This window comes from Montipora capricornis, chromosome 5 (assembly GCF_036669925.1).
Source record: "Montipora capricornis isolate CH-2021 chromosome 5, ASM3666992v2, whole genome shotgun sequence".
Classification (NCBI taxonomy): Eukaryota; Metazoa; Cnidaria; class Anthozoa; order Scleractinia; family Acroporidae; genus Montipora; species Montipora capricornis.
In genome coordinates, this window is record NC_090887.1 from 26,901,978 (window position 1) to 26,921,977 (window position 20,000).

The following is a 20,000-nucleotide window of genomic DNA, read 5'->3' on the forward strand; positions in this document are numbered from 1 at the left end:
GCATAGGACAGAGAATTCCATTTTAATGCTATCAAATGCGAACCAAGCAAGATACAGATTTTGTTAGCTTGCTTTATGCAAAACAAATATTGATGTAAAAGTAAATAAATATGGATACAAAATTTTTATGAAGAGCAGAAGGAAGTTTCAGGACGATCGATCGAGCATAAAATATTTTGCCATCGGTAACAAAATCTACGACATGAAAACAACATTAATTTTGGACCACGAATATAAAAAGTTACCATCAGCGAAAAACATTTTGGGAGATTTTAGTTGTTTTGTTGTAATTGTACTTTTGGCTGCACCGAGTAAATCGCACATCGAATTCAGCGGGCAGAGTGATCAAGTTACCGCGGCATGTTTACTCGCGAAACAGTGAAGCATCTGTGTCAAATGATGCCAAGATACCGGGTTTTTGTTTTTGTTAGTTTTCTTTTTCTTTCAATTGTTATAAATTTTGACAAGAAATGTGCGAATTCAACACAAACATCACTCTCAGAGGTCACAGTGACCATTGTTTCTGGAAAATCAAAAATTTACTCTCCAAGACAAGGTTATTTATCACCAGGTAATTCCATCGTTTTGGTAATAGCAGCTACTTTATTATTCATCAGCGTCACAATATTTTGCCGATTTAGGGTGTAATTTTGTTGAAACTCAAGCACGCTTCCAACAGACCTGTTTACTTTCGTGACTTATGCGTTACCACAAAAATTCTCCCCGTATCACATTTCAACACATGTATGCAAATTTGCTAAGCTCGAAAATTACGCATGATAAATTTACAAAAGCTAGAAATTTCACAGAAATATTTTCCAGCGAAACATTTATTGAAACAAGCAACATATTTGCTATAAGAGGCAAGAAACCCTTCCTATTTCAGTTGCGTGCGAGCAAGCGAAACACAATCACAAAGCATATGCAATTAAATAAATTTCTGACAGTTCACATCAAACCCTTTTCGAAAGAACCTTGACCGTAAATAATAAAGCACAAAAGAGACAGCAAGCTTTCATTCAAATAATTTTTCACTGTCACATTTCCAATTTGTTTTTACCTTTGCTGAGTTGAGTCTTAAAATGAATGTTACTTGCCAGACAAACAGGCAAACTTTAAATAGATTTGACTTCAGTAAACACTGTGAGACACACAACAGAGATCACAGATCTACTTGTGGTGTTCGATTCCTTCTCTGTCTTTGTTGAACCCGTAAGTTACCAGAGAAATTTCCATTTGGTTTCAGTGTTGTACGTAACACCACCTTGGCGAAATATTAGAAGTACAGCATATTTTGATTTCGGCTCGACGGGCGAAAGATTCAGAAGATTCACGCTGTCGAAGTCCATTACTCGTCGCTTTTTTAAGATTCCAGATCTTTATGTTTCACCGCCTGTCTTGACGTTCCATTCTTGAGCACCATGTGGGTATATTTTCTTTAAAGATGTACTAAAAAGCCATTCGCGTTACAATGACTTTCGACGCCATTACAGGTTAATTGTGCAGAGCAAGCTACGCATTACCCCAGCCCCCTCAAACCTAACAAAATACGAACAGAAGACTCCATGCACAAAGACACCACTTAGCAGGGGAGTGACAGGCAAGACTTTTCCCGACACGGAAAATAACAAAAAAACCCACGAAATGAAACCGAGATTCCGACTGGGTTTGGCAACCCAGTAAAAAACACGAAACTAAACACAGATTCCAACTGGTTTGCCATAGGCAACTCAGTAACTACACAAGTGCTATTATTGAGTTTGGTCAGCGGTTGTCCCAAAAGGTAAATATGCGGCAATCTTCACTGATATTCACCGTTTTGTCAAATGAAAACTTTGATGGAAAAGTGATGAAAATAATTAATAATATAATAATTTATTACTTATTAGGCGCAGATTAGCATCTGAATATGATCAAATGCGCCTTACAACTTAAACTACCCCTATTAATTACAATAAAATATACTTAAGAATACTTGAAAGGAATAATTTAAAAAGTAGTCAATTGCAATCTAACAATAACAGGCCTTCCTAAATAAATAAGTCTTCATAGTTTGTTAAAAAACCAAAAAATTATCGATGTCTCTAACATTTGCAGGCAGGCTGTTCCACAATAATGGCAGATAAAAAGCAACTTAGTTACGTAAACTTGATTTGCACCTTCATGGATCTGGTCCTTTCTTTTGTAAAATCATGGAGCAAAATTCCAACAATGATTAGCGTTCATCTGTGGCACATAAGCCAAGTTAAAGTCGTTAAAACAGGGTTAAAGGCCATTCAATTGACCTGTAATGCGTTTAAATTTCTTTTTCGTTCATTTAGTATAGTGGCCCAAATAATCTTTCAAAACATTATATGGCCAGGTGCCTGATCACTCCATAAAAATTTGTATGAGTTAGCTGTAAAGGTTTTCACACAGCTGAAATGAACTTCTGAGAAGTAGCTGATACCACTTTTAGGTATATAACTTGGGGCTTGGCCAAATGCCATTCCACAACATATTTTGCTTTTTGCTCTTTTGTTTTTTTTTCGAGGCACAACTTAACCTTTGATTTGAAAATGGGAAATAAGCTTTGATTAATTGTTTTTTTTTTTAAATAAACTCTTGTTCTTAGGCCATCGTAGCTTGATTAAGAAAATAACACAAAGAGCGGTGATAAACATTGTATTCCAACACATTTTTTTTATATAGAACTTGACGTTTCGTATGCTAGTCAACGTATGGTCACTTTTGAAAATGTATGTTGACTAGCATACGAAACGTCAAGTTCTAGAAAAAAAAGTGCTTTGGAATACGATATTTATCACCGCTCTTTGTGTTATTTTCTTAATAATTTTTTTTTTCCTAAGTTTATACATTATACCAAATATACTACACTTGTACTCATTCATGTATTCAGAAAGGGCACCCAACTGGTTTAGCTTCATGTAGTTATTTTGGGTGCCCTGTTTACCGACTTTCTCCGCCATATTTATAACATCTTGTATTGCTTCTGTCTAATTAATGGACAAACTAAATCGTTGTTGTTGTTGCTGTTGCTGCTGCCAAAATGGCAACTGTTCCCATACTTTTTATAGCCCTGCCCGACCATAATTACACTGGACCTTACAACCCACTCGGCAAACAAACAAATACGATCCAGACAACGGTGAAATCTTACAAATTTATCTAAAACCCACTAGCAAAACAGATGCCATTGCAACGAGGCATGATATTGATTACGCTGTTTGTCAAAAAAAGGAGGCGATGCTATGGGGTGCAAAAACAAACCAGACCGAAAACTGGTGCAACCCTTACACGTAGTGAACTACAAAGATCGCAGTGATGGTATGCCTCGCGCGCAATGCGATATACCTCAAACAAAAAGTGGGGCTTGGGATTCGGAATAAAATAAAACTCCTTTATATGGATGACTACAGGCAGAGATACCAGCTACCTGACGTGCAACTCCTTAGTGCTGGGTGCAATGAGATGGGACATCATCGTCCATTCGAAACTGCTGGGCGACTAAAAACGATTCAGCGGCCCGACCTCCTGCTTGTGGTCCTTTCCTCCTTCGACGACTAAGATATTGCTTTTGCGCTGCTGTCGCGCGGTGGGGTCGTGGGAAACCTGACAAAAAATCGACCAAAATAAAAAAAGTACCGCCGGCTGGCTGTGTTGCGAACTTTAAACTCTCTTAAAATAGCGGCAACATCACTCCTAGTAGTATAGTGGGGATCAGTTAAATACAACCTCCATTTTTGCAAGGTGCTGGCAAATTAGGCCGGATGATCCCTACCATACTACTTTGAGTAATGTTGCTAAGTCGCCGTTAAAAAGTGGTATTATTAAGAAAATTTAGTACTACTTTAACTCAGGTTTGGGGAAGGTTTCTTGTACATTGCTTTCCACGGTTTCATTGATAACAATAACATGACTGTACTCCCCGAAAAGGGCAGGGCTCACGAGTATACAACGGCTATAAGTATAATGCCCCAAATAATGTTTCAAAAAATTATATGTCTATGCGCCATTGTTTGATTAAATTATAAGTGACTGACGCAGCTGTTTTAAATGAGATGGAGAAGTATTGCATTTGGAGCTTGGCCTTCTAAGCTTACGACTAAAGCGGCCATTCCACTGTGTCCCTTTTTTGTTGTTGTTGTTGTTGTTGTTGTTTGTTTGTTTTTTTGGTGCAACGTAACCTTTTATTTGACCTTGGGGTTCGCATTTTTGAGAGGAAGAAACACTTAAAAATTACTTTTTGAAACCTAATAAACTGAAAAGACAGTCGTTACTTTTAAGCCCTGTCGACACATATCCGGAAATATTTGTATCCACAATTTTTCCCCAATACCGTCTCCAGGGTGCAAATTTTTGAATACGCTGCGAATTCGGATGCGTGTGGACGTACGTATCAGCAAATTTTCGAATTCGCCAATGTGACACTATCGGATCCAGTCTTTAAATCAACATGAATGAAGGGGTAGTTTCTAAAGAAACTGTGGTGCTGCGTCGGTGGGGAAGTAGTATACAAAAATTTGGTTTTATCAACTGAGTTGATAATGTAAATTGGCCACCGTACAGAGATTCTAAAAGCTGACGTTTCGAGCGTTAGCCCTTCGTCAGAGCGAATCGAGGGATTATGGGTTACGTGTAGTTTTTATAGTAGAGTAGGAGCTACGCTATTGGTGGTAACATGGCAACGTGAAAAATAGGAATATATTAGTTAAATGAAAAGCGTTCGTTAATACCGTGGGGATTAAGGGTGCCGATTTGAAAGATGAATTTTTGTTCCATGGCCTATCAAGCTTGCACCTTGAAAGACTCTCGCGTGTAACTCGTTAACAAAACAGAGAAAATGGTGCCAACATACGACTTTGTGCATTATTAGCAAGCAAAGTTTTCGTCAAAAGCACAGGTCACTAGAGTGTGTCCGGATACGTGTGGACAGGGAAAACGATTCGGAAACGATTAGAATACGCTACATGTGGCCGCGGATATTTTTTAATCCGAAAAAAAATGCAGATACAAAAATTTCCGGATACGCGTTTACGGGGCCTTAAACAGTTGAAAATGACAAAGTATCGAATGAATTCGTAGTTAGTGGGTACTAGTATTAATTTCACAGTTGTTTCTCAAGCGGTCCTCCACTTTTACAACTCTCAGGACATCATAAAAGTATACTTATTCCGGATTTCCTAGCTGAAAGTCTAGTGATCTGAAAGTTATAGGGAGCAAAACTTACCTTTTCAAAAATTTCAGCCAGAAAAAAAAGGCTCCCGAAAATTCTAGGTGACCTTTTTAGGGCAAAATCAGTTAAAAATGGGCAATTATACCATTTTTTAGATGTTCAAAAATCCTAGGACAGGCAGGCAAGCAAGAAATTTCACAAGAAATGTTCCAAGAACTCTACATCTCAAATCGTTTTCCCAACAGATATTTTCCGAAACTTGACGTTGGGTGCCCCTGACCATCAAGATAGTAGATTTATTTTTAATTTTAATATGCCAAAACTCGTGTTGTCTACATTCATACATGATGAGCGCCGTTTTAGAAACGTACCTTCCAAGGCGGCATTTTCTCGATGAACAGAGAAACGGTAAGTAATCGGCGGGAAACAAATTCACTTTATCGGCATTTCTTAACAAAGTCGAAACAAACGATCACATTGCGTAAACAAACTAGACTTACAAGGAGGTCCAAGTGCAATCAAATAACGAGTTATTTCAAATTGTACACTTTGTGTACAAAAAAAGAGTTAATTCACTGCAAAAATAGTTAACACAGCGCAATTTTGCTTACAGATTTCTCGCTTTTGATTGGCTAATAAAAAATAGGGTTTGGTAAGAAGCAATCATATCTTTTGTTTTGTTGGCGTGATGGCAGTCGTCCAAAGCAGATTTTGGCCTGCAACTCAAAACACTATGGAAGCATTTAAAAACTAAGCAAAAAGCGAAAACACGAGAAAAAAGTACAAAGCTTTGGGTGAGATTGTGGAAAAAAAAAAGAGGTCTTGAGAGAAGGAATTTCGTGGGAAATTGAACAGTACGAGCCGGAAGTTACTGGAAAGTTTCTACACTGAAGTAAAAAAACAGCAAGGAGACGACTACGAGCCAGAGTGTCTAAAAATGATGATAACAGCTCTCGACTGCCACTTGAAAAAAAATAAAAGCTATCAGCACTCTGTTGTCAGATACAGATAATTTAGCTCGCCAAAGCAAGTGTTAGAAGGAAACGCCCAGCAACTACATTTATCCTGCAGTAGAAATGTCCCAAACAAATCACGACAAGCTACAAATGCCGAGGAAGAGGAGCTTTGGAAAAGTGAAAGATTTGGAGCTGGTACTCCAGAAACCCTGATTCATACTATGTGGTTTCTATTCACCCAATACTTTGGCCTTAGGGGAAGGCAAGAGCACTACAGCATGAAGATGGACGACTTCCACGATGCGAAAGGTGAAGACGGCGTTGAGTTTGTGGAGTTTACGGAAGGACCAACAAAGACCAGGCAGGGCGGTTTAACTACAAAACAAAGGTCATTTCAGCCGAGAATGGTTGCTACCGGCTCCGAGAGGTGTCCTGTTGCACTCTTCAAAGAATACGTTAGCCGAAGACCTGTAAATATGCAGCATACTGGTCCATTCTACCTCTCAATTAAAGCCAATCGCAGAGTTGACGACAGAGTGTGGTATAAAGTTTAACCGATAAGATTCAGAAAAATCAACTCTATGATGAAAAGCATAACCAAGGGAACAAGTCTAGTGAAGAGCGTTTCTCAAACCACAGTGCCAGAAAAACAGTTGAAAGCAGGTTGAAAAGGCTAATCTTGAGCGATCAGAAATTGCAAAAGTGACGGGCCACAGAAATCTGCAGTCACTCGATGACTACGAAAAAGCCGATGAACAGGAAAAACGACATCTGTCCTAGGCCATTTGAAAAAGGAATGATAATTCAGCAACACTAGTAGTACATCAAAGCCCTCAACAGATCTACCAAGCTTCGGCTGGTCTATCATTTATTCCAAACTCGATGAGTTCTCAAGCTCCACAACTGCTCGGTTACTTTCAACCTTCACGACAATACTTCTCATGTGATTCAACCAAGAAAAAGGCTCCATCCTTTCCTTGACAGCGATTCAGAATGACACTACTAATATAATTTGCTTTATTTAAGCCTAAGCACTTGTTCGAGAATGGGTAGTTATTAATCATTTTTAAATGAAGTCCTCGTAGCCGTCGTCGTCCTCGTTTCGTAAGCTCCCTAGTGAATCAGATATGTCGTCTCTCAACTCTTCACTTCAGATCAATTGACTTCAGTTTGCCATAATTGACTTCTTTACACTCGAACGCTTGTTGGGAGTTGAGTTAAAATGAATTTGATCGTGTTTTGTTTTTTGATCAACTTGGTGAAGTTTGTAAATTATTATGGTATGTCGATGAAATAAATTTGTTTATCACATGATACGCGCGCGTCAATTCCGAACAGGCACTTGCTCTGTAATTTTGTCTCGTATATTATTGAAAGGTAATCATACGACTTTCTCGTTCAACTTGGAAGTAATTTGCACTCTTGTGTTTTTCAAAAAGTTCAAGTTGCATCCACCCTATGGGCTCATTCACTGTCATACAATTTTGATACTTTTAGAAAAACTCACTTCTGCAAATTATATCCAAATTGAACTCGAAGTCTTACGATAACCTGCATTAACTTGCATTTTGACTCATAGACTGAGATTTACCGACAACCGACAAAGATTGAAATTATGTGACAACTGACAAAGTGATTAAATTTTAACTGACAACCGACATGCGGATCCCGTATTCAGACCCTCTTTCACATTCATTTCACGGAAAAAAAAACAGGCAATTTACGGTTCACGAAAATACCACTTACCACCCTCATTCCACTCCTTTTTTTTGTTTTTTTGTACGACGTAACCTCTTATTTGATCTTGTGGTCCCTTGAGGATCAAAAAAGGAAAACAAGTTGATCACGAATGACAGAAATAGTCATTACTTTTCAAATATTGAAAATAACAAGATATCGAGTGAATTCGTTACTAGTAGGTACGAGAAATAATTTCATAGTTGCTTCTCTAAAACTTCTCTGATATTGATTTCGAATAATTAATATGCGAGAACACGTCGATTGTTAGTTTCTGATGTATTCAGCGAAAATATCCTTGATAAATGCTGCAGGAGAATTTGATCTCTCTATAAACTGTATTTCGTCATGAAAAACCTTTATTCTTATGTGAGAAGAGCTTACCCTACTTTGGTTTCATTACTCTTGATTTCATATCATTTGTTTATTTCGTTATTACTTCTTATTTAATTGCCTTTTGTTTTAGATTTTCCACATTTTTTTTCTTTAGAACTAGCAAAGCTTACCTCTGTTCCATTTTTGCTTTGATTTTACCTCTCTCAGTGGTTTACCTAGTCTTTTGAGGACAATTGGAATTAATTGTACTGCTGTGGTCTAATTAGAATCTTGGAGTAAGGCCGTGATCGGCGAAACATGGGTATAAAACCAAAATAAAAGCTACATTGGGACTAATTGCAATGTTCCTGCTCAATTAAAATGGTGTAAAGTTGCTGAGTATACTTTTAAAAAAAGTATTAAGATAAGTTAAAACCAGGTAACTGAGCTTTGCAAAAGGTTTCTCATACATTCCTTTCCATGCTTTTATTTCTAGATGGCTTGATAATAATAAAATAATTCATCTCCCAGAAAGGGTTTTCTCAGGACTCATAAATTTACAATGGCTGTAAGTTTATTGCTACATGTAAACTAAAAAAAATAATTATATAGATAGGCGCCTAGTTACTCCAAAGATTTGTTTCAGTTAGTTAATAAGTGACTCACAAAGCTCAGCGTTTTAAATATCTCAAAAGTAAATGATAACCCTCTAAGGTCTACAATTCAATTGCATTTGGAGCTTGATCTTCTAAGCTTAAGACTAAATTCCCTTCCAATACATATATAGATTTTTTTTAGGGGGGGTCCCAGTTTTGTTTGGGGAAAAACACATAATAATAATAATAATAATAATAATAATAATAATAATAATATTTTTATTATTATTATTATTATTATTATTATTATTATTATTATTACAACGCTCAGGCTAACGAGACAATAATAATAGTAGCAAATACTGGTAATAGGACTGGGTGGAGTACAATTCAGGGAGTAATTGGGAGTGTAATTTCAAAATAGGCCGAGTGCGAAGTGCGAGGTTAATTTGAAATTTCCAGCAGATGATGGGGATTAAAATGTTTATAGCTAAATGAAACCCTTAAAATAACAATTCCTAAAAGACCTGAAGGCAAGAAGCAAGCGTGTATGACTCAGGATAATATTTTGAACAAATTGATCACATGAGGCAACTGAAAGAGAAAACAATATGTAAATATCAAAAACCAAAAGTTGGATAGAGAAATCAGAAATGATTGTAAGAAAGCAAATGAACAAATGGTTCAATATTCCGCCAATGTTCAATGTACAGAAATAATGGTTATAGAGATGCAATTAAAAACTAAAGAAATGCATAAGAAAGTCAAACAAGCCACAGTGACAATGCTGGGTGCATCAAAGATAAAGATGAGAACAGCTTGTTTGACGAAGGAGAGATAGCGCAAAGATGGGGAGAGAGTATGTGACAGAATTGTATGATGACGATAGAGAACCAATTCCACAGCTTCAGGCATCAACCGCGCAAAACTTCCTGACAGAAAAACTTGAGCATGTAATACATCTAATGAAAAATGAAAAAGCAACAGGCCCAGACAACATTCTGGCTGATGCACTGAAAGCCTTATGTCAGCAAAACATAAAGACCATTACAGATTTGTGCAATACAATCTACAACACCGGCTATATACCAACGGATTATTATTTATTTATTCATTTATTTAACTTTATTTATACACGGATAAAACATCAGGACTTAAAGTAAAAACTAAATTGTCTTAATTACATTGCTAAGATGCTAATCTACTACTAATTAAATCTAATAACAACAAAAATAAAAACAATAACAAAGTGCTCGCTTTCCTTGAATGGCGTGTGATTAACTTAATCATTATCAAAAAGGAAACCCCTACAGCCGGATTTAAAACTAGCAAGCATTTGTGCTTGCCGCAGATTGGTAGGCAAGCTGTTCCACAGCACCGCACCACTATAGCTGAAATTGGTGCGGGGAAGTGGAAGAGCTAGCTTGCCCTAACAATCCCTAAGAGAATAGTAGATGTTGAACTCCGATCAGTAAACATTGTTTTCAGATAATCAGGGGCGATCGAGATCATTGAGGGGTTTATAGACCATAGTGGCTGTTTTCAATTCTCGTTGAAGACTAAGTTTCTGCCAGCCAAGTCTAACAAAGAGATCATCCGCATTGGCATCATATGAAGAAGAGGTCAAAATACGGGCAGCGCGATTCTGTAGTTTTTGTAGTTTAATTGAGAGAGATTTATTGCAGTTCCCCCATACGACACTACAGTAATCAAAATGAGGTTGAACCAAAGCATTATAGATGCATAGGAGCGTTTCCAAAAGAAAAAAAGACCCGCTGCTCTTCAAGATGCCAATGCAGGAAGCAATTCTTTTGGAAGTATGTTAATATGTTCGATATGTACATTCCAAGTTAAGTTTTGATCTATACATACTCCAAGATATTTCATAAATTCTATTTGTTTTATAGAGTTGCTGTCAATAGTAAAAGACGGGAGTCTAAAAAGTATTTAATCTTTGCCTTGAACCAATCAGCATAAACTCAGTCTTTGACTTACTGAGAGTGAGGTTATTTGCCGTTAACCATTCAGGATATGAAGCAATCGATCTTTATTCCAATACCTTAGAAGCCGAAGGCCCAAAAATGCTCTGAATACTGAACCATAAGTCTCATGAGCCATGTAACCATGCTCGGTTACTTTTAACCTTCACGACAATACTTCTCATGTGATTCAACCAAGCTAAAGGCTCTATGCTTTCCTTGACAGCGATTCAGAATGACACTACTAATATAATTTGTTTTATTTAAGCCTAAGCACTTGTTCGAGAATGGGTAGTTATTAATCATTTTTAAAGTCCTCGTAGCCGTCGTCGTTCTCGTTTCGTAAGCTCCCTAGTGAATCAGATATGTCGTCTCTCAACTCTTCACTTCAGATCAATTGACTTCAGTTTGCCATAATTGACTTCTTTACGCTCGAACGCTTGTTGGGAGTTGAGTTAAAATGAATTTGATCGTGTTTTCTTTTTTGATCAACTTGGTGAAGTTTGTAAATTATTATGGTATGTCGATGAAATAAATTTGTTTATCACATGATAAGCGTGCGTCAATTCCGAACCGGCACTTGCTCTGTAACTTTGTCACGTATATTATTAAAAAGTAACCATACGACTTTCTCGTTCAACTTGGAAGTAATTTGCACTCTTGTGTTTTTCAAAAAGTTCAAATTGCATCCATCCTATAGGCTCATTCACTGTCATACAATTTTGATACTTTTTGAAAAACTCACTTCTGCAAATTATATCCAAATTGAACTCGAAGTCTTACGATAACCTGCATTAACTTGCATTTTGACTCATAAACTGAGATTTACCGACAACCGACAAAGATCGAAATTATGTGACAACTGACAAAGTGATTAAATTTTAACTGACAACCGACATGCGGATCCCGCATTCAGACCCTCTTTCAGATGCATTTCACGGAAAAATAAATAGGCAATTTACGGTTCACGAAAATACCACTTACCACCCTCATTCCACTCCTATTTTGTTTTTTTGTACGACGTAACCTCTTATTTGATCTTGTGGTCCCCATTGTTGTGAGGATGAAAAAAAGAAAACAAGTTGATCACGAATGACAGAAATAGTCATTACTTTTCAAATATTGAAAATAACAAGATATCGAGTGAATTCGTTACTAGTAGGTACGAGGAATAATTTCATAGTTGCTTCTCCAAAACTTCTCTGATATTGATTTCGATCAATATGCGAGAACACTTCGATCGTTAGTTTCCGATGTATTCAGCGAAAATATCCTTGATAAATGATGCAGGAGAATTTGATCTTTCTATAAACTGTATTTCGTTATGAAAATACTTCATTCTTATGTGAGAAGAGCTTACCCTACTTTGGTTTCATTACTCTTGATTTCATATCATTTGTTTATTTCGTTATTACTTCTTATTTAACTGCCTTTTGTTTTATATTTTCCACATTTGTTTTCTTTAAAACTAGTAAAGCTTACCTGCGTTCCATTTTTGCTTTGATTTTACCTCTCTCAGTGGTTTACCTAGTCTTTTGAGGACAATTGGAATTAATTGTACTGCTGTGGTCTAATTAGAATCTTGGAGTAAGGCTGTGATCGGCGAAACATGGGTATAAAACCAAAATAAAAGCTACATTGGGACTAATTGCAATGTTCCTGCTCAATTAAAATGGTGTAAAGTTGCTGAGTATACTTTTAAAAATAGTATTAAGATAAGTTAAAACTAGGTAAGTGAGCTTTGCAAAAGGTTTCTCATACATTCTTTTCCATGCTTTTATTTCTAGATGGCTTGATAACAATAAAATAATTCATCTCCCAGAAAGGGTTTTCTTAGGACTCACAAATTTACAATGGCTGTAAGTTTATTGCTACATGTAAAGTAAAAAAATATATATATAGATAGGCGCCTAGTTACTCTACAAAGATTTGTTTCAATTAGTTAATAAGTGACTCACAAAGCTCAGCGTTTTAAATATCTCAAAAGTAAATGATAACCCTCTAAGGTCTACAATTCAATTGCATTTGGAGCTTGATCTTCTAAGCTTAAGACTAAATTCCATTCCAATACATATATAGATTTTTTTTAAGGGGGGTGGGGGGGGGGGGATGAAGGGTAAAACGTACCCCCTTATTTGATCTTGGGGTCCCAGTTTTGGTGGGGAAAAAACACATAATAATAATAATAATAATAATAATAAGGCTAACGAAACAACAATAATAGTAACAAATAATGGTAATAGGACTGGGTGGAGTACAATTCAGGGAGTAATTGGGAGTGTAATTTCAAAATAGGCCGAGTGCGAGGTGCGAGGTTAATTTGAAATTTCCAGCAGATGATGGGGATTAAAATGTTTATAGCTAAATGAAACCCTTAAAATAGCAATTCCCAAAAGACCTGAAGGCAAGAAGCAAGCGTGTATGACTCAGGATAATATTTTGAACAAATTGATCACATGAGGCAACTGAAAGAGAAAACAATATGTAAATATCAAAAACCAAAAGTTGGATAGAGAAATCAGAAATGATTGTAAGAAAGCAAATGAACAAATGGTTCAATATTCCGCCAATGTTCAATGTACAGAAATAATGGTTATAGAGATGCAATTAAAAACTAAAGAAATGCATAAGAAAGTCAAACAAGCCACAGTGACAATGCTGGGTGCATCAAAGATAAAGATGAGAACAGCTTGTTTGACGAAGGAGAGATAGCGCAAAGATGGGGAGAGAGTATGTGACAGAATTGTATGATGACGATAGAGAACCAATTCCACAGCTTCAGGCATCAACCGCGCAAAACTTCCTGACAGAAAAACTTGAGCATGTAATACATCTAATGAAAAATGAAAAAGCAACAGGCCCAGACAACATTCTGGCTGATGCACTGAAAGCCTTATGTCAGCAAAACATAAAGACCATTACAGATTTGTGCAATACAATCTACAACACCGGCTATATACCAACGGATTATTATTTATTTATTCATTTATTTAACTTTATTTATACACGGATAAAACATCAGGACTTAAAGTAAAAACTAAATTGTCTTAATTACATTGCTAAGATGCTAATCTACTACTAATTAAATCTAATAACAACAAAAATAAAAACAATAACAAAGTGCTCGCTTTCCTTGAATGGCGTGTGATTAACTTAATCATTATCAAAAAGGAAACCACTACAGCCGGATTTAAAACTAGCAAGCGTTTGTGCTTGCCGCAGATTGGTAGGCAAGCTGTTCCACAGCACCGCACCACTATAGCTGAAATTGGTCCGGAGGAGTGGAAGAGCTAGCTTGCCCTAACAATCCCTAAGAGAATAGTAGATGTTGAACTCCGATCAGTAAACATTGTTTTCAGATAATCAGGGGCGATCGAGATCATTGAGGGATTTATAGACCATAGTGGCTGTTTTCAATTCTCGTTGAAGACTAAGTTTCTGCCAGCCAAGTCTAACAAAGAGATCATCCGCATTGGCATCATATGAAGAAGAGGTCAAAATACGGGCAGCGCGATTCTGTAGTTTTTGTAGTTTAATTGAGAGAGATTTATTGCAATTCCCCCATACGACACTACAGTAATCAAAATGAGGTTGAACTAAAGCATTATAGATGCATAGGAGCGTTTCCAAAGGAAAAAAAGACCCGCTTCTCTTCAAGATGCCAATGCAGGAAGCAATTTTTTTGGAAGTATGTTAATATGTTCGATATGTACATTCCAAGTTAAGTTTTGATCTATACATACTCCAAGATATTTCATAAATTCTATTTGTTTTATAGAGTTGCTGTCAATAGTAAAAGACGGGAGTCTAAAAAGTATTTAATCTTTGCCTTGAACCGATCAGCATAAACTCAGTCTTTGACTTATTGAGAGTAAGATTATTTGCCGTTAACCATTCAGGATATGAAGCGATCGATCTTTATTCCAATACCTTAGAAGCCGAAGGCACAAAAATGCTCTGAATACTGAACCATAAGTCTCATGAGCCATGTAACCAAATCGTTGCTTAAAATAATTTAAGTCAGAATAGCAACCAAGATCGATCAAGAAGTCAACATTTTACAAAGTGGATTATTCAGATCAAAAATGGATAGGTGAGAAAAAGTCTTCAATCTAAGAACAAAGGTCGGTCCTGGAGTAGTGTTGTCGTATGTGGCATTCCTCTCTCTGTCCAGCTCTCAAAAAGAATCGAGAGAGTGGAAAAATGTGCGTTACGCATCATTTTTCCTGCCTCCTGACTACGAAGACGTTTTGAAGCTGTCCGGCTGCACGACTCGGTGCACACGACGAGATCTCTGATGTGCAAAAACCTTTGAAAAGATCAAGGAGCTTGGGTCACGCCTTCATCATCTTATGCCACCGACTCGGGCACGTGCGCACGGCTGCTGGCTACGCTTTAACGATAGGCCATCACTGATGAAACGTAAAACAGAGCGCGCTTTAAGAAAAGTTTCTTCCCCCACATGAGATTTAAAGCTCATGGTCTCTAGCTGGATATTTTCCAACATTATTAATCATCTGTAGTAAACTTTTTATCATATCGAAATTGTAGGCTGTAAATTCGGATTAATTTAATTTAATTTGATCTGTAGTAAACTTTTTATCATATCGAAATTGTAGGCTGTAAATTCGGATTAATTTAAAAATGTAAAAAAAAAAAGTAAATTCAAAGTAATTTTAAAATGTAAGGCCCAGTCCCATCAAGTTGGGAAGTTGTACAGTTTTACAAGGTTTAAAGGTTTATTGTTATGTGCGACGTTTTATAATAAAATGCTATTATTATTATTATTATTATTATTATTATTATTATTATTATAGCAGTGCAAACGTATGTATGCTAAACGATAGCTAAAGCACAGTAGGGCGCTGTTGTGTAACCTAAAGGCCAATGAGAAATAAGAAAATTAAAAGAAAAACTTATTATAGAAACTAATACATTAAAATGTCTTCTAAGTAGACCTTGAAGGAAAAAAAAGAATTCAAATCTCCTTCTCTGAGATATCACATCAAAATACTTAAAAAATGCTCTACTAGTGTCTTATCTTATGTCATTATCTTAAAGTGGCGGGCAATGTGTAAACTTGAAGTTAACACGGACTACTGCATCTTTATCAAGACTTCTTTACTCTTCCTTCTCACTAAAACCCTAATAGTTCTCCCAAGTCCTTTGGAGTATCCTCCCAGTACATCTAGAATGATGTTGTGCTGGTCTATGCTGTATCCTTTGAATTGTTGTTTTAGTTCCAGCTGCAAGGGGGCATACTTCTCTGTCTTATCCTGGTCTTTTGCAGCTCTGTTGTCCACCCATGGACAACTCATCTCTAAGATGGTAACATTCTTCCGCTTGTGGTCCACAACTCTAGCATCTTTCCGGTTGGCTCTCACTACCACGTGGTCTGCGTACAGCGGGACATCCCAAAAGGCTTGTGCATCTACGCTTTCGTAGACAGGTTTTGGCTCGATCGGGGAGTACCAAGGTGGTACAGTGTCTACGAGTTCTAGATTATGGAGCATCTCAAAAAACAGAATCTTCAACACGCAATTATGCCTGTGAAGGTATTTGCTCTGCGCAAGCACCGAACATCCAGCCAGGATATGTGCGACCGACTCTTGCGCTTTACCGCAGAGTCTGCATTGCACGTCACGTTCCGTAGCAGTTCTTGTCTTTTTACTCTGGTAGATTCGTGTATTGAGCATCTGCTCGTACAGCTCATAGATACCAGCAATCACGTATGATGGACAGGATTTCAACTTAAGCCAGTCAAAACACCCGTTACTCAGCTCGGAGTCACTCCATCTCGATGCGATCAGCTTCCCTTGCCAACTCTGACTTCGCACGTCCTTCATCAGCTTTTCCTGCTGAGCTCGCTTCAACTGCTGTTTGGTCTTTGTACCTGGGATCTCATCTCCATCCTCAGTACAGCATGTAGGGTTAGGGTGCACCAAATTTAGCTTTATTCCAAGCTCTTGCCCATACTTCAAAGCCTCCTTGACTATAGAAAAATGTCCTAGCCTCACTGAACGGTCTTCAAACTGGCGCACCAGCTCCATGGTTGGATCCTCATTTTTGAACAGGTTGATTGCACCTTTGATCTTAATCGCCTTGTACTCGGCTTCGACAGAACGCAGACCTCGTCCTCCGCTCTGCCTTGTAAGATGACATAAGGCAGTTGAGCCCAGCGGGTGCTTTCCTCCCTGCTCTACGACGATCTTGCGCATCTCACGATCAATTCGTTGAAGTTCCGTGATGGGAGGGTGTTGTGTCCACATCAAGTAAGTCAAGGCAGGTAAGGCGTACTGATTGGAGGCTACAATGCGATTGAAATCAGAGAGCGGACTGGACCATATGATGGACATTCTGTTCAGGTACATCTCGGCGGCGAGTTTAAAAGCTATCTGATCTTCTTGTCTTGTGCTTTCCAACACGCCCAGAAACTTATACTGAGCTCCCTCTTCTAGACATTTGATCACTGATGCTTCGTCAAATACTAAGCTCTCGGCGTCCTCTACTTTCACTCCTCTCTTGATGTGTACAACAGAGCACTTCTTCGGATTCCAGTCGAGGGCGATATCTTGCATTGCAGATCTTGCTGATTTCATCACGGTGTTGAGCTTAGGTGCGGAGGCAGCAAAGATCTTAAGATCATCGATGTACAACAAATGCGTCACTTTGGTATCAATCGGCTTCGAGAGTCTATATCCTTCAGTTGCCTTGAGTTTCCAAGCGATGGGATTCAGGCAGATAGTAAATAGGCGCGGACATAGAGAATCCCCCTGAGGCAGTCCTCTTCTGAACTGGATAATCTCCGATATCTCCATCCCCAGTTTAGTTCTTGTAACAATCATGGTATTCCAGGCCTTAGAAAGCTTGGTAACCACTCTCGCTAACCACCTTGGGAATCGATGTATCGACATCATCTCACTCAACCACTCGTGGTCCACCAAGTCATAGCCTTTGGTCACGTCAACCCATGCCATGCTGAGGTTTCTTCTCCCACGGTGACAATCCTGGGTAACCATCCGGTCAATAAGCAAATTATCCGTGGTGCCACTGCATCCTTCCTTCGCCCCTCTCTGCTCCGCCTCCATCAGTCCGTACACATCCAAGTGCTGATCCATAGGTCTTAACAAACAAGCGGTGAACCATTTATAAACTGTGTTCAGGCATGTTATTGGTCTTTGGTTATCGCTGGATACCACTCCAGGTTTGGGGATCAGTGTAGTCTTTCCTCCAGTAAACCACGCGGGAAAATCACCTTGCAGCTTAGAGATATATTTGAAGCAGAGCATCACTCCGTGGTGGAGGGCCTCAGCATGTTTCCACCAATAATTAGATATCTTATCCGGCCCCGGGGCACTCCAGTTCTTTTTCTTTTTCACTGTTTTCACTACCTCATCAATCTCTAGATCCCATTCCTCCTCGGCCGGGGGTGGCACATGCTCCCTGATCACATCCTTCATCTCCTCTAGCCAGCTGGCAGAGGCGTTTCCTGAACCCGGGGTTTCCCACAACTCTTTCCAAAATCCGCTGGCCTCTTCAATGTTGTCAAGCAATTCATCAGTGTTTGATCCTTTATCAACATCCTCCATGTTCTTATACACCGGGCGGTCAGTCCCTTGATCCCTTGCAAGTTTATTAAACCCCTTATAAACTCTGCTAGGATCCACTTGATAAGTTCGGTTAAAAGACCTTGATTCCTCTACTTTCTTTCTCCTAACAAATCCCTTCTTTAACTTCCGTAGCACGGCCTTATTTCTTTCCATGTAATTAACCAGCTCTCCGACAGAGAGCGTTTTACATTCCATCTTTAAAAGTTCCCGGTTCTTTCTATCTCTCTTCGTTAGCTTGCGGTTCACTTTTATTCTCTCCATTTCCGCCTTTGCAATAGATATTTTCTTCCGAGTTTCCATGACTTTCTCTTCATGCACACGTTTCCATTTCGCGGTTGGTTTGTTTCGCGCACAATCTGATTGCGCAGGCGTTTCTTTCTTCCACCCTTTTAACAAAAGAAAAGCAGCAACTACTGAGTACAATACGCAATCAACGAGCCATAAATACTCGAACGGATTCTAATTAGGGGACACCTGTTTGTTCCGGCTCATCAGTACTTCAATTACGGTGTTGATGTTTCTCAAATCAGTTTTTGTCGGTTTTTCTTTTGTTCGGGTGTCCACGCTTCGTTTCACAAAATCGCCAGTGTTGTCACTGACAGACAAAAGGATGCAATTAGCTGAGTCCAACAGCACGCTTTCTGTTTCGTTCAACACACAATCTGACGCGGTATGCAAATCAGTCCCCTCAACCACTTCTTGACTTCGATCGCCATTGCATAAATTATTTTCAGTTTTACTTTCTTTTTTATTCTCGATCCGCGTATCATTTCCTCTCCCAATCAGCCTGTCCATCGTTCCCTTAACGCTGCCAAGAGAATTTTTCCAACCTTGCAGCTTGATCACGCAAGTTCTGTGCAGTTAGACCGAGCTCTCCGTAACCTAAGTCGTCCCACAACTCCTTCATCACATACATGTAGCCCTTCTTCCTTCCACTATCAAGACGCGGCGGGTTTTCCGAATTAGTCAGCTCCACGGCCCTGGTTTTACTCACCAACACATCCCGACACATTCTGTCCGTCCATTTAAGTCTTCCTGAAGTAGATCTTTCAGCTCTTGTAGCCGCCATCTTGTCAATCCGTTGTCAAACAGAAAAATAATAAACGACGAGATCAAACTATTTCCCGTCCAGTGACACTACTACGTTCGAATAAATCTCACGAATTGCTCAGCATCTAGTGATACTTTCTTAATTAGCTTAGTGCTCTGGACTTGGCTTGCTTTTCGTTTGGCGAAACTTCTTATTATTATTACTATTATTATTATTATTATTATTATTATTATTATTATTATTATTGTTATTATTATTATTATTATTATTATTATTTATATTATCATTATCATTATTATTATTGATTAGAAAGACAAACGCAACTAGATTCATTTTGGCAACGTTTCGACATCGTCTGATGTCATCGTCAGGCAATGACTTTTAATGGGATGAAGCATAACTTATAGTACATGAACAATAGAACAATATATACAATAGTACGCTAACAATAAGTGTGAATTCTAAGTAAATAGTTTTGTCCTGACAGAGTCTGACTGCACATTAAGTGATGGTTTCAATTCTTTGATGTAGAACATCTCATGAATTAAGCAGTCAAATTTCGATGCGCATTTCTTTATGA